Below are 15925 nucleotides of genomic sequence, written 5' to 3'. Positions count from 1 at the left end.
GAATGTCCAAGTCCACTCATCTTACAGAGGGGAAAACTGGGGCTCAGAGAAGGACCATGGACCTAGGAAAGAACTCACAGTGAGGCAAGAGGTCAAGTCTAGACTAGACCTCAGGTCTCTTGCCCTTTAGCCGAGGACAACTCTGACATAGTAGTGAAAGCACAAGTTTCCACATTAGAACAAAGCAAAACAAGCAGGCAAAAAAGACCCCAAATTTGAATCCCAGATCCACTGTTTATTAGCAGTGCGTGATTAGGTCAACTCACTGAGCCTCAGTCTTCTATTTATAAACTGGGGGCAACTATGGCTGTCTCCCCCTACTGGTTGATATGAAGATAAAATGAAACCGAGTCCTAAAAGGTGCCTCCCCGATTATCCACACAGAGTAGGTGCTCAGCTAAATATCTGCAGAATCTGGGTCCTACGCACTTTCCCCAAAAGTGAAGTGGTTTCATCCAGTCTCATTTTTTAGCCTAGTGAGGGGCTGGGAGCAGCAAGAGTCCAAGGGATGCATGAGCCCACAAGGTGGAAGAAATAGTTGGGCCAGCCCCTCGCAAGATCGGAGGGGAAGGAGAAGTCAGCCTTGACGGCCTCACAGCGTTCCAGTCCCAGGAATAGGCATCGTCCTTGGAGAGCCGGAACAGAAACGAGAAAGGTCCCTGCTTCTCGCTCTATTAACTTGGCCAGAGCCAAGCCGATCAAAGAGAAAGGTAATAGAACAGGGGATCCAGGGCCAAGGCAGGATTATGACTCATACGTTTCACTCAGCCATGCCCTCCTCACAAGCCCTTGGAAGTTTTATCTGATGTCTTCCCTGTGGATGGCTGGTCCCTGTGTTCAAAAAACAAAGTGATTATCCATAGAATGAAGAAGACTGCTTGGCCTCCATTCATGTGAAAATGATATGTGGTTGAGGGTCTTAGTGGACCACAATCTCAGCATGAGCCCATAGTGTGAGTGTGGCTGGTAATAAATTAAAATGCTGTAACTGCGGTCCATATTGATAAAGATCTGTTAACCTGAATAGAGAAGATGACAGTTACCCTACTCCTAAAGTCTGATTAGACCATCCCCAGTGCATTGTGTCTCAGGTAAGGACAAGATGAGACTCAGTAAGGAGGGAACTGAAAACCAAGTCCTTTATGTGCTAAAACTGAAGAACCTGGGGGTACCTAGCCTAACTCAGAGCAGACCCAGGGAGTCTCAGTCTTCAACTCTAATCTCTCAGGCTCTCTTGGGCGGGGCGGGGGGGGGGGGGGCTGGACTCTCTGTTCCCCAGGGACAGCCTTGAGACCCATAAGATTTCACAGAAGGCTGTTCTTGGCCCAGTGGGATGAAGGACCTTCTTCCAGGCAAAGCCATACTACATAGGGAGAGGCTACCAGGAGAGAAGGAGGAAGTGAGCTCCCCATCCCTGAGGGTGTGCAACAGTGGGCTAAATGCTCATTTTTCAGAGGCTACAGAGAGCAGTCCTGCATTGGGGTCGAGACTTCAGCTCCAGATTTCATCCTTGCATCTTCTTGACTTCAGTTTCCTCCCTACCCTACTCCCTCTCAGTGCTGTGTTCCCAGGAGGGGGGAGCAGTGCCCCCCCACCCATGCTCACTTGGCATTGCTTTCCCCAACCCCCAGCTCCCTTTGATCCCTCCCACTGTTCAAGGATGAAGACACATTTTGATCATTGAGATATGCCTCTGCCCTTGGACAACAAAAGCTGCTGCTTCCAAACAATACATCTCCCAAATTGGATGGATTTTCCCTAGGCGCTCCTCATCACAAGGCACACACCCTCAGCACCAGCATACCTGGTGGCACAGCCACAGGCCTTCACACCTTCGCAGAAATCCCCCAGCGTGCCTTCAGACAGCCTCCCTGTACACACACAGGCTCATGAGGATGCAGCTTTTTCCTCACCGAGTCACAGGGTGAGGGCTCAGAAACACGTGCTCGCATCATATACATGTAGGCTATTGTGGCCTTTAGAGGTCAATTCTGCAGACTAAACAGGGGAGGAGGAACTGATATAATCTTGAAATAACATCTGCCAACCCATGGTCCTCAGATTGGGGCTCCTAAGGGAGAGTCCTAGAAGGTGGTACTGGTTTAGGTCTGCTCCTAGCTGGAGACAGGGGGTGGACAAGCTGAGCGCTGAGGGGCCCTTCCCTGCAGTTTGATATGTGTGTGCTGTGGAAGTTGGAGGAGAGGGGCCAAGGTGATGGAATATAGGCCCTGATGTAGGGGGAGAAATTTTTCAAAGCCATAGGCTTGGGACAGCTAAATGTTCCCTTTTGACAGATGAAGAAACTGAGGCTCAAAGAGAAGCAATGCCCCATCTGTGGTCAGCCAGTCAGTCAAAGCAGAGCCGAGTCCAGAACCCAAGACTCTAGATCTCCAGGCCCTGTTTGGCTCCTGCTCTGCACCTGAGGGGCTTAGAGAGAATAGACTGTCCTTTGTTCTGATTGGTGGGCTCCTGGACCTGCCCTTTCTTTGGATTGGGGGATGCCTGCCCTGTCCTTTACTGGAATTGGTGGGTGCTTGTCTGGCCTTTGTTCTGATTGGTCAGTTTTCTGTGACTTCAGGCTAAGGGCAGGATTAATGGCAAGGATGGGGGAATACGATAGGAAACTTGGGGAGAGTTGGGGCAGCAGCTGGTAGGGGGCGTGATATCCAGCTAGAGTGGGCTGGAGGGAGACAGGCCGGTGAAGTCTGGGGCCCTCTGCCTGGCATCCTTCTGTCCATACACTTCCTGGCCCTGCCCACCCCAGGAGTGTGTGTGTGGGGGGGTGTTGGTTGCAGGAACTGCAGCTGGGAAGGACCACTTCACCCTTGCCCTCAAAGAGTTCTTCAAGACTTGCCCAAGTGCCACCTCCTCTTTGAACCTTCCACAGATCTTAAAGCAACAGCACCTGCACTGCATCATCTCAAGGAGGACATAGCTCAGATTCTAAAGCCTATGAGGTTGGGGTTCAGAGAGCAGAGTGGCTGCAGCAGCTGAGCATAGGACGTGGGGAAATTCTCCAATGGGGGGCACAGGTGGGAAACTAACAAGGCTCAAGTGAAGGGCTAGAGCTTCAGCAAAAGAAGACAGGGAAAGTTCAGATAGAGCTATGAACGTCAACACGCATCACACATATACATATGGCCATGCACACACGACTGCCCAACATATATCACACACCCTCACACAAACATGCACACATGAATAGAAATGCAACCTTATATACAATGCACACACAAATAAGCACTTAGGCATGTGCACACACTCGTGAGCACGCGCGCAAACACACACAGCCCAGGCTCAGGGTGGGGTGAAGGAGGTCACATTTCCTGCCTTCCAAGCTTTTTTGAACAAACATCAGTATAAATGTCAGCATAACAACCAGGCAATTTCCCAGACCACAGGGGAGAATTTGTGGTGTGGAGAAAAAAAGCAGTAATTTCCAGTCCTGTCCCAGATGGAATACAGAAGCTCTGTGTGGCCTCAGAAGGCCCCTTTCCTCTTCTGAGCCTTGGGTTCCTCATTAGTAAAAAGGAGTCCTTCCAGCTTTGCAACATATAGTCCTATGGTTTTTTTGTTTTAATTCAATGCAAATGGAGGGATGGATGGATGGAGACTTCCTGCTTTCCCCAGCTCCCTACCTGTAGCTCTGTGGTTGGAGGTAGGGCCACTCAGCACCATAGACAGTGGCACTCCCCCTCACTAGTCTTTCACCCCAGGTGCTAAGAAAGGGAGCCTGTTCTGTTCCAGAGGAGTCAGAGTTTCTCTGGAGCCAGCATTGAGGCTGGATCAGCATTTCTCCACTTGCGTGGGCAGGGGAGAGGGCCTGGACTAAATTACTTCTAACTCCTTAATGCCTAAGATTATATGAAGCCAAAGACCTTGGCCTTATGCCTTCTGATGCCACCAGCACAGGGACTAATACCCTTCTTGAGGGTGAGTGTCACTGTCACAACCTGCTCCCCTGTCTTGTTTCCATGAGTTTCTATGTCTTTCCTACCTCCATAAACTACCTATTGCTCTCCCTGCAGCCTAGAACCACCCCTCCCTCTCTTGAAGGAAGCCTCACAATGCTCCTGATGGTGGCCTAGAAGAAAATCAAACATCAAAATAACATCTAACCCAATAGTTATGCACCTCTCAAGATGCAAGTTGTGTTACTGAGACAGGTCATACATACTGATTCTTCCAACTCTGCTTATGCTAGGTCCCCTGTGTGGCCTGAGGGTGGGGACCCTTCTTCTCCAGGCTTTGGTGTCCTCTTCTCTAAAGGAGGGGGGCTCCTTCAAGATCCTCTAGGACCTTGGAGCCCCTCTCCCTCTCTAATTCTCTTTCCTTCTCTCTGGGGCTGTGTGTGTCTTGCTCAGACTTTGTCTCTCCAATCTCTGAGTGGATCTCTCTCTTCTCTCTGTCTCCCTCAGGTGACTTCCATCTCTTTCCCAGGCTGCTCTCCTGTCTCATCTCCAAGAGTCTTGATGTCTTTTTCCACCTCCAAATCCTCTCTTCTCTCATGGTTTCTCCTGTCATCTCCATCCTGCACACTCCTGCCCCTCCCCACTCCTGTCTGTCCTGCCCACTCCTTCCTCAAACTTCGAAGTAGACACCTTGAGAACTTGGGGAGAAACTACCTGACCCAAGATGAGCATCCATAGAATGGGAGAGCTCCAGGAAGGTAGCCCTGTTAGGAGAAATCAGGGGTGCCAAGGCAGATGCCATCTACACTCTTTGGCTTCCTGCCTCCCGTTCTGATGGGCAATATACACAGTCTCTTACCTTCCCAGAGAACAGAGTCTCCAAAGACAAAGGAGCAAAGCTGTCTCTGTGCCCAGCAGCTCCATCTGGGTGACTGGCAGAACTCCCCCAGAGGAGGCCTCCTGGGGACCCAGGCTGAGTAGCCCCCTTTGGTTGAGCTTTGGACCCCAGCCTGAGCCTAAGCACCCCAAGCTTATTCTGTGACTTTCACAGCCATCGCAGCATGCCTAGCTAGCTCTGTAGACTTGGAGGCTCTACAAGGAAGTAGGAGAGGCAGCCCCTCCCCTCCTGCCACCCACGTCTGCCACCTGCCCAAAGAGCTTGCTAACAGACACAGTGCCTTAAATACTCAGAGAAGAGCTGCCCGGGAGTACTAAGCTATTATAGCTCCAGACTTCCCCTCAGCAAGGCTGAGCTGGGCCAGCAGCAAGATAATAGAGGAGAGAGGCTTGGTGGGCCTCAGAGACTGGACCTGAAGGAACCACAAGGGGATAGATCCAGGCCACAGCTGGACAAGCTCAAATGTCAGTGCCCTGCTTACATGGCTTCGGGAAAGGGAAGGCACCTTTCTCAAGTGCCCACTGTGTGCTAGAAGTGTCCACCAGTGGTCCTCAAACTTGAATGTGAATCCTCTGAAGGGTTCATTAACATGTAGATTGCCAGGCCCACCTCCAGAGTCTCCAATACAGTGGGTCTGGGATGAGGCCAAGAATTTCCATTTCCAAAACATTCTTAAATGCTGCTGATGCTGCTGGCCTGGAGACCACAGTTTAAGGCCCAGGAACAGGAGCTGTCTCTAATCCTCCTACAAACCCTGGTGGTCTGTTTGACCACCCCACTATAGGTGGGGAGGTTAAGGGTGAGCGAGGTGTGAATGCCCATTCTCTGGCAGCAAGTCCATGAGGGAGCCCTCTCAGGGAAGGTCCCAGAGGAGGGTGCTGACAGGAGAGAGTGAGACAAGACACTGGGGCCATTTGGTGGGACGGTGAGGCCCCACTCGGGACCTGGGCATATGGAAGGGGCCACTTAGAGCTGAGGAGCCAGCCCTAATGGAAGGGCCTGCCCTCCCCCTCCTCCCCTGTCCCTCTCTTCCTCCCCTGCCTCCTCTATTTCCCCTCCCCTGGCCCTGTCCTTCTCCCTCCTCCCACCCTTCGCAGACTCCAGCTTCAGTTGTTACTCCAACAGGGCCGCGTCTCCAGCCTCTGAGCCACACTGGAGACACGTGCACTGTAGAATACACCTGAGCCCAGTCCTGATGCCGCCCCCCCAGTGTCCCCTCCAGTAGTCACAAGGAGCTCTTCCCAGGTCCCTCACCCTTTCTAAGCCAGTCTCAGCTTCTACTTTAGCTTCTGCCTCCTCCAAAATAGCCTCCTGATTGTCCCAGGCCCCCTGGATCCCCAAAGGCTATGTTTGGGGGTGGTGAGAGATGAGAAGGGGAAAGGAGCTGGGGAGAGAAGGAAGGAATTGTGTGAACACTCAGGTCTCTGAAAGCTGACTCACTGGTATCCTCGGTCCCTAGCATAGGCTGGGGTCAGGAAAGGAGGGGTTAAGGGAACAGAGGGAGGGAGGCAAGAGCTGGGTATGGGGATAGGGGAAATGGCCCCGGGAGGCAGACCTCAAGCCAAGGGACCAAGACAGGCTCAAGGCTCCTCCTGAACCCTCCCCACCTTCAGATGCCTCCACAAGGCAGCGGCAGAGCCAATAATGCCTCCATCCCAATTGCCCACATTCCCCTCCATGCCATCACTAGCATACCCTTCATCACTGCTGTCCCAATCATCTTGGTCACCTGATGCCTCTACTGTTCTAGACTCCTGGCCAGGGGTCCATGTGGGCAGAGTTAGGCACAGTGGGCAGTCATAAGGAGGCAGCTGTAAGCATGCTGTGAGTCAGTCATACCACAAAGACAAGCCTAAGCCATAGGAGGGGTGAGCTCCCCGTCCCCAAAGGTGTGCAAGGAAGAAGGCAGGGGTAGAGGGTGGGGCTGCCAGGTAGTCTGTGCCCTGGAGAAAGGCCTTGGCGAGCTTGGCTGTCCCTGACTCTGTTCTGAGTTCTCTGTTTCTGTTTCTGTCTCCTTGGGTTCTCCATGTCTGTCCCTCTTGCTGTCTGTTCTGTGGTATGTGTCTCTCCCACTGCCTCAGTGCTTGGTCCCATGACTGTATTTGGCTCTATCTTCAGGGCCTGGCCCATCTCAGCTGTTTCCCAAATCCCGGGGGGAGCAGGAAGGAGGGGAAGTATGAGAAAGAGACTCCGACAGACAAGGACCAATTCAGAGGCAGAGGAACAGACAAGAGTGAAGAGGGGACCCTGGGGACAGGGGCTGGGGAGGGTCACTTGGCGAAGGTCATGTGGCCTCCCCCACCCTGAGGGGAAGACCCTGAAGACAAAGCCAGAGCTGGAAGAAGTGGGGTCCGCCCTTTCCCTCCACACTGACTCCTGGCCACCCCCTTATCCCTGCCCCTGCAGGAATGTGTGAGCACTTTTACTGTTCCTAAGAATAGCCCTCTGTACTGGGGGTTGGAGTGAGGCTCTTCTGGGCAGGGTTCATCGCAGGCGTGCCCCTGCCTCTGGGCTCCCATCCACTCTGTGCCCCAGAGTGGAAAACTCTATGAGTTGCCCCCCACTCTCCACTGTCAAAAAACATCAATCTGGCTGTATCCCTCCCTCGCATACAATTGCCATGGCTCCTGGGCCCGGGGACAGGCTCTCAGCACCCAGGCCTTGTTGGAGCTGTGTATAAAGCTCTAAGCACCTTGACAGCGCTACTGCTGTTCCTGTGACTCCCATGATCCAGGTTCCCATGCTCTAGCCTCTTCCCAACTCTCCAGCCTTACTCCTCCCGCCTCTTTGTTCCTCCCAACTCCAGGCCTTGGCTCCTCCATTTCCATCTCCTGCACTGGGATCTCCTCTCTTCTACCTTCCTGCCCTTCCAGGCCTGGCCCTAGTCCACCTGCTCTAGCGCCCTGTCCCTGCTGTGCTGTTCTGCTCCCCTGGTGCTGTCCTCCAGTTTTTGCCTCCCTGCACTGTTCCTGGGCAAATCAGCAAGGGTCTGAGCCACAGGGGCCCTGAGCAGAGGGTGGCACTGAGGCACAGCCCTTCTCTAGGGAAGGGGACATTGGTGGAAAGACACTGCATGCTCTGGGTCCTGCACTGTGCCCTGAAATCTGCACCCTATTGACCTCTTCCCCTGCCCACCCCAGCTTTGGTTTTCTCTTCTGCACCTTAGGCTTGGAATGACTTTCAATTTCAGTCTCCAGATAGTCCATCCGGTCTCACCTCCTCAGTGCCTCCATTTTCTAGATGAGGGAACTGAGCCACGGGGAGGGGAGGTGATGGGCCCATGAGGCCACCAGAGCTGGCCATGGGCCCCAGTCATGCTGCATCATTCTGCAGGGCCTCCATCAGCCAGGCTCCAGAGGCAGGGGCAGGCTTCTCACACACCCACCACCCCACCCACCCACCTGGGGAAGCAGCCTGGCATCCAAAGTTATTTGCCTTTGGAGGGCCCAGGAAGCCAGAGGACAAACATCCGGAGTCTCTGGAACTTCTCCCTACTCTCTCCTCACATCCAAGGATCCGGCAGGGAGCTACTTGAGCAGGCAGATGCACGCGCGCGCGCGCGCGCGCGCGCGCGCACACACACACACACACACACCCCCGCTCAGGGCTGGGTAAACAAGTGAGCCCAGGAGATTGTTGCACCTGTGAGTCTGTGCAAATCCTTCAGAAACCCAAAAGATGGCCTAAAACACAATGATGCCCCCCACAGACCCTGTCTAAGTTTTGTCTTGGAAATGAAAATTAAAATCGCTTTTGTATGACTTCTTTTGATGGCAAAATCCTGGATGCTCTCATCGAAACTGACCTTTTCTCTCACTCCATGGGAGCTCCCGCTTTGTTGGTGACTTAAGCACATGTGCGGCCTGCCCATTAGTCGTCTATAAAGCATGTCCCTATGGGCCATCATGTGACCACAGCAGAATATAACCCTTGAGTCACTAAAAGAATGTCTGTGAAAGCGCGTGGGGCTGTGACTCTGTAGGAGAATGTGTGTGAGAGTGTAAATGTGTGACACCCTTGTGTCCACATCTGTGCATGAGTCATCTGAATGTGCAGTGACCATCACAGCCTGTGTCCGTGTCTATGTGAGCCTAGGTGTATACAGTGAGTATGCAGCTGTCTGAGGAACTGTGAGTGCACCGTGGCTGGTTTTGACTCCAAATGAGTGAGTATATGGCTGAGAGTGTTCGGCATCTATGCATGAAGGGGGTCTGATTCTCCTCCCACAGGTACCCCATTACCTCTGCCAGATCTGGGCTCACATCCTTGCCCGTCCACAAGTCACCTGTGTGGCATTGGACAAGTCTTTTAACCTTCCTGGGCTTAGTCTACTCATCTATAAAATGATGCCCTCTCCCAGCACTGCGGGAACCATATAACTCCTGCCTCAGCTGGCTCCCAGCAGGGGACTAGGCCACCTCTGTGCAAGTTAGAAAGAGGTGACCCCAACACCCTGGGCAAATGCAACCCTGAGGGACAAGGACTGGTGGTGGCAGAACGGGCAGGGTGTCAGTGCTGCCCCACTTTTGTTGGAGCCCCTGTGCATGGTACAACCTGTGAGGTTAGAAGCAGTGGCCCTCGGGTGACCAAGAAACAGCAGCTCCCTTTCTTCCTGCTCCCACTCCAGGTGTGTAGCCTGGGTTTAATAGGACTCTGGCACTAGGGCTGGGGTGGACATGTTCCAGATGAGGCTCTGAGGACACCCACCCCCTCAGAACTTCCCCTGGGGCTCTGTGTCCTCTGCCCATTCTCCACCCCTCTGTCCCCGAAGCCCAAGAGAAGGCCCTCCTGAAGCCATGAGGGGGACTGAGCAGACCTGGGATGCAAAGACCAGCTAGGCTGGCTGGAGGCTCAGAGACCCTCTCCTCCCCCAGTCCAACTCTCACTATCAGGCGGGAAGATGAGACATGGAAAGACCAGAGACCCTCCCAGGGGCACAAGTGGACCTGGTCAATCCAAGCTCTGTTTCAAGACCTCTCTCTATAGTTGGATTTGGGGAGGTCCAAGCTTTGGACTCTGTTCGTTCCTAAACGGAACCCAAGGGAGTGGTGGGGCTCCTGAGAGACAGGCACTTCAAGACTTGTGCTCTCGGCTGTTGGTACCCATCCTCACCCTCTCCACCCAGGCCAGATCCCCTACTGGTGTGATTAACCAAATTATGGGTTTTTTCTTCAGTAAATTGCATTGGCCTAATTGAATGAGGCTGCAGGAGCCTGGGCTGGAGGCTGACAATGGGTGAAGACAGCAGGAGCCTGGGAGAGGAGGGCGTGGGAACAAGTGGGGAGGGGGCGCACTGACAATCTAAGCAGGGGACACAAGGGTGGTGGGCATAGGAGAATATAACATCCCTCATTCAGAACACCCTCTCTGCACACCCACCAGCGCTCCCATCACTCTAGGTGCCTGGGCCAGGGGATGAGAGGAATGGTGCTCCCCAAGAGACCACTGAGCAGTGCTTAGTGCTGGGGACTGTTCATTCAAAAGCACTATTTCATGTAATCCTCCCAACAGCCCATTTTCCACTTGAGGGAATTGAGGCTCAGAGATAAAATGATTGCTAAATGTCAGAGCCAGACAGGGCTGTCTGACACGGCAGCCCTTGCTCTTACCAGCTACCCACGGCCTCCCACTGGCATGTTCCCATCCCGCCTCCAGGAAGCCTTCCGGGGGAGTTCATAGGAAGGAGGAGGCCTCATTCCAGCTTGGACCCAGACACCATTTCTGTCCCCAGCAGGCATTTCTCATTGCGCACCCCATGCTGTCTGTCCTCCCTTTGCCGGTCAGCAGCTGAGGGCGGGCTAGTCCAACATGGGTCACCCCCTTCCCCGCCACTTACAGCACACCTGTGACCCCTCTCACTCCCATACAGTGTCCCACTCTGTGTCCCACTCATCATCCCACAACGGGGCACAGGGATGCGGTCACTGTTGCCTTCACGTGGCATGTCCCACATACTCAGTGTCACACACCATGTTCCCAATGCCCACAGTGCGACCCGCACACAGCATCATACACACAGTTCCGAGCTGGCTCTGTGTTGCACGGTCACATTTCAGTGTCATTCAAGACCCTCTGACCCTAATAAAATCCACCTTTGATGAAATGACATGATGTCTGTCTGGGATTTACTTTAAAATACTTCAGCAAAGCAACCTACAAAATGGGAGAAAATATTTGTGAATCTTATATATGAAAAGGGGTTAATATTCAGAATATATAGGGTGTCCCAAAAAATGTATTCACACTTCAACAGCTGCTAGCTCAATTTTGAAAATAAAATGCATTTTAATAAACACTGCCTTCATAATTATTCAAAGTGTGTGTGTGTACATTTTGGGGACACTCTATATGTTTAAAAGGTCCTACAATTCAACCATAAAGCAAACAAACTGATTTAAAAATGGGCAAAGGACTTGACTAGACATTTCTCCAAAAAAGATATATACAAATGACCAAGAAGCACATGAAAAAGATGCTTAACATCTCTAATCATTAGGGAAATGCAAATCAAAACCACAATGAGATACCACCCCACACCCATTAAGAATGGCTACTATCAAAAATAAAACACAACAAAAAAACAAACGGAAAATAACAGGTGTTGCCGAGGATATGGAGAAACTGGAACCCTACTGGTACACTATGGATGGGAATGTAAAATGGTGTAGCTGCTGTGGGAAACAGTATGGTGTTCCTCAAATATTTTAAATAAAATTACCATGTGATCCGGCAATTCCACTGCTGGGTATATATCTAAAAGCATTGAAAGAATAATCTTGAAGAGATATTTGTACACCCATGTTCATAGCAGCATTATATGCAATCGCTAAAAGGTGGGAGCAACCCACGTGTTCATCAATGGATGAACGGGTAAACAAAATGTGGTGTGTATATACAATAGAATATTATTAAGCCTCAAAAAATGAAGGAAATTCTGACACGGGCAACAACATAGATGAAACTTGAGGACATTATGCAAAGTGAAATAAGCCAGTCACAAAAGGACAAATACTGTATTATTCTACCTACATGAGGTACCTAGAGCAGCAAATTCATAGAGACAAGAAGAAGAATAGTGGTGGCCAGGGGTGGGGGAGGGGAGTTGTTTAATGGGTGTAAGTTTTGTTTTGCAGAATGAAAAGGTTCTGGAGATTGGTTGCATATCAATGTGAAGGCCCTTAACGCTACTGAGCCATTTGCTTAAAAATGGTTAAGATGTGCCCGGCTGGGCGTGGCTCAGCGGTTGAGCATTGACCTAGGATCCAAGAGATTGCGGTTCAATTCCCGGTCAGGGCACATGCCCCGGTTGCGGGCTCGATCCCCAGTCGGGGTGTGTAGGAGGCAGCCAATCAGTGACTCTCATCATTGATGTTTCTCTCTCTCTCTCTTTCCCTTCCTCTCCTGAAATCAATAAAAATATATATATTTAATTTTTTTTAAATGATTAAGATGGTAATTACTGTTATGTATATTTTACCACAATTTAAAAGTTTTAAATAAAGTACTTCAAGAAAGAAAAGTGAAAAAAAGAAGGAAGGGGGGGTAGATGACTACATGTACTCAAATCTCAATAACTGTTAGATTTGGGTGATGGGCACATGGCAAGTTTATTGTATTATTCTCTCTATTATTGTGTATTTAAAATAGGCCATAATAAAAAAAAATTTCACTCTCCCTTGACCTCACACCTCTTTCCAGCGTCCACGCCCCTTTTTTGCATCCCTTCACAACCCAGTGCTTCAAAGAGCTGACTACACTGTGTCTTCACCTCCCTCTCACAGTCTGCCCAGGCCATCTGGCTTCTGGCCCCACCTTGTCACTGACACAGTTCTCGTCAGGCCGACTCATGCACATGGCCCAGTCGGGCACAACCTCCCCACCCCACCCCACCATACTGCAGGGTGCAGCAGCATCCCTCCCACCTTGAACCTCTCCCCTCCCACACTCCTGGTCTCCTCCACCTCCCTGGTGGCTCCTCCTCTGTCTCTTTGCTGCTCCTTTATACCTCCCCAGCCTCTAGCTGATGGAGTAGGCTGGGCTCAGGCTTGGGGCTCAGTCCTCACCTCTCCCTGGGTCATCCCAGCCAGATCCACGGTTTAATAAATCAGCTATGCCTGCCAACTCCCAAATATGCCCCCAGCCTGGCCTTCGCTGTCCCCTGGACATCTTCACCTGGGTGTTTGTCTTGTGTCCAAAACAGGCCTCTTCGTTTCTGCCTCCTTGCTCTCTCCTACCCCCCTAACCCTGACTTTCCCTCAGTCTTCACCCATCTCAGTAACATCTCCACCATCCACCGCTTGGTTCTTCAAGTGAGAAACCTGGGGGTCATCCTCCGTCTTCCCTCTGGCTCATCCTCTCACTCATCAGCAAGCTCTATCATTTCTACCTTCCAAACATCTTCAAAGCTCATCCATCTCTCTCCAGCTCCTCTGCCATCCCCTTAGCCCAGGTACCACGCCCCGGCTGCAGTAGCCTCCAACTTGTCTGCCTGCCTCGTCTTAGCCCTTCCAGCTCATCCCCACATACACTCTGCAGCCAGAGCAATCCTTCAAAATCAAACTGAACAGTGTCACTTCCCTGCCTGAAACTGTTGGGGTCTTCCCATGACAGAGCCACACACAGTATCATATGCTCACATTTCACATTGTCACAACCATTACACACAGCGTCACACACTGGTTTTGACACACTTTCGATGTCACTCCATGTCACACCCTCAGTGGCACAAGCAGCCTCACTCTACCATATGCTTGGGGCACACACTTCAGTGTCACAATTCAGTGTCAGACATGTGAACCACAAACTCAGGGCCACACCTGCTATTGCGCAGTGTCATTCATCCATGTTTACATATGATGTCACACCCTCAGGGGTCACACGCTTGGTACACTCAGCATCACATAGAGTCACACAGTATCACAATGTCATACATTCGGTGGTACATCCAGGGTCTCACACCATCCTCGACAAGTGCTGTTACATACTTGGTATTCACTCGGTGTCACACCCAGTGTCACACTCAATGACTCACCCACTCTGCACTCAGCATCCCATGGGTGGGGTCATGTATTTGATATCGCACATCACAAGCTCAGTGTCACACACTCAGAAGAATACCCACTGCCCCACAGTCAGTGTCTCAGTGTCACCTCAGCATCACTCTGGGCCCCACAAGCTCCCCTCTCCCCAACCTCACAGGGCAGTTGCCAGAGCTGCTGCCCCATGTCAAGGTTGTTTCCTGTTGTTGTGCTCGAAGTCCTCAGCCACTGCTTGTTCCTCCAAGGATTTCCTGTTGTCAGGGCCCCGTCAAGCCTGGCGCAGCCTGGGACACACAGCCCACAGCCTAAGCGCCCGCCAGCAGGAGCCCTGGGCCCGTCTGCCCCCTCATTCTGGCCGAACCCATGGGATTTCCCCTGATTCAGTCAACCTGGCCCAGTCTCAGCTTGTGCTCCCAAGTTCCTGAGCTTGTGCTGGCTCCACTGTCCCACTCCCAGAGGGCCCAGGCCTGTGCTTCCCAGGAGGGGCACCCTTGGGCAGCCTGGAAGAAGCTGACTATGTTGTCTGACTACCTTGGGACAGACCTTAGCTGGTGTAAGGGCTCGGTCTGAAGCTGGTGGGAGCCAGAGGAAGGGGACAGACAGTGGACAGGGAAGGACAAAGGGTTAGGGGGTTAGAGAGTTAGGGAAGGTTTCCCAGAGGAAGCCAGCTGAGAGCTGGGAACACGAGGAAGAAGAGAAGACATCCCAGCTGGGGGCACCAGATGGGAGCAAAGGCTTGCAGGCAGGAACCCAAGGAAGCAGAGCTGACAAGGATGAAGATAGGAGCCTGAGAAAGGGGGTCTGCTGTGGGATTTGGAGAGAAACCAGCTTCTCTCCCATCAGCTCGCTCCTCTCCTCCGAACGGGGCACACCCTTCCTGCCCTGCCTTCAGGGCCCCACAGATTGCCCCCCGCAGCTGCCAAGCCCCTCACCTCCTGCCCCAGGTCAGCCCGCAGGAAGGCCGTGCGGAGGCCAGCACACGCTCCCCACACGGCCTGAGATAAATATTTCCCGAGGAACGGAACTTGTTCTCTCTGTGTTTACAGCCAAGGGCCAGGCAGGGTGATGGGGGAAGGGCCAGCCAGAGAAACCTCATCCTGGGCCCAAATCTCATCCTAGCCCAGCATTGCCTCAGACCTGCTGTGTGCCTCTGAGCCAGTCCCCAGCTCTCTCCGAGCCTCCATTCCAAGCCCTCAACAGGCTGGACCTCCCTGGGCCTTGGCCTGCCCACAGCCTCGCCCAGTTTCAGCTTGTGGCTTCTCTGGTTGTCAGTCCCTGGTGCTTGATGCCTCCTCCTCAGGCGAGACTTCTCTGATGGCAGGACCTGTGTCTGCCCACCTCTGCCTTGTCCTCAGTTAGTCAGGGGTATGAACAGATGACTGGGCAGAGAGACAGAGAGACAGGATGGAGTGGCAGCTGAGACCACCTCCCTGGCCCCAAGTCCCTGCATACCCCAGGCCTGTGCAGCCCAACAGGTGGGCATGGACAGATGGCAGGGCCTCAGGGCCCCTATGGATGCCAGATGCCATGCTAAGTTGTTGGCAGCAGCTCCCTCAGGGCCATGGGGCATCATTGAGGACACTTGCTCTTGATGTGCAGAATCCAGGAGGATCTTGCACATCTGCCGGTTAGAAGCACTCACTCAAGACTTAAATATGGACCAAAAAAGTCCTGCCTACAGCAGCCCTCCCAGCCTCACCCCAGTGCTCCCTGCCCAGTCACCTGGGCCCCACTGACTTGCTGATCTTCTCCCAGAGACCCAGCGGCAGGCAGCCCACATGTCCTTGCACAAGCTACTCCTTTCAGCTTTGAAGCCTTTCTCAACCCCATGGCAATCCTACCTTACATGACTCCTGGCTCCTGGCCCTACCCATCACCATATTACCATGCTGGAACCACTTATTCACCATTGGTAACCTCAGCCTCAGCCCAGACTCTGAGACCAAGTGGTCCTTAGCCCAGGACCCAGAGCAGAGAGGTTTTTGGAGCTGGGTTCTCAACACCGAGCCAGCCTCCTACAGCCCCTTCTAGGTCTGAGTCCTTGTTCCAGGCTCCTCTCTCTGGTGTTCCCAGGCCTG

The 15925-nt window shown here is 52.5% G+C and overlaps 1 protein-coding gene across 1 annotated transcript in view; it reads right to left on the bottom strand.

Moving 5' to 3' along the window:
• Nucleotides 1–15925, bottom strand: part of PDE2A (phosphodiesterase 2A) — a 56180-nt gene that overhangs the window by 30579 nt on the left and 9676 nt on the right. The gene's annotated exons all lie outside the window — the stretch shown is intronic.

The sequence above is a fragment of the Miniopterus natalensis genome, chromosome 11, assembly GCF_054644295.1.
Source record: "Miniopterus natalensis isolate mMinNat1 chromosome 11, mMinNat1.hap1, whole genome shotgun sequence".
Taxonomy (NCBI): domain Eukaryota; kingdom Metazoa; phylum Chordata; class Mammalia; order Chiroptera; family Miniopteridae; genus Miniopterus; species Miniopterus natalensis.
The sequence above is the reverse complement of the archived record's forward strand: the minus strand, read 5'-3'. Positions and strand labels throughout refer to the sequence as shown.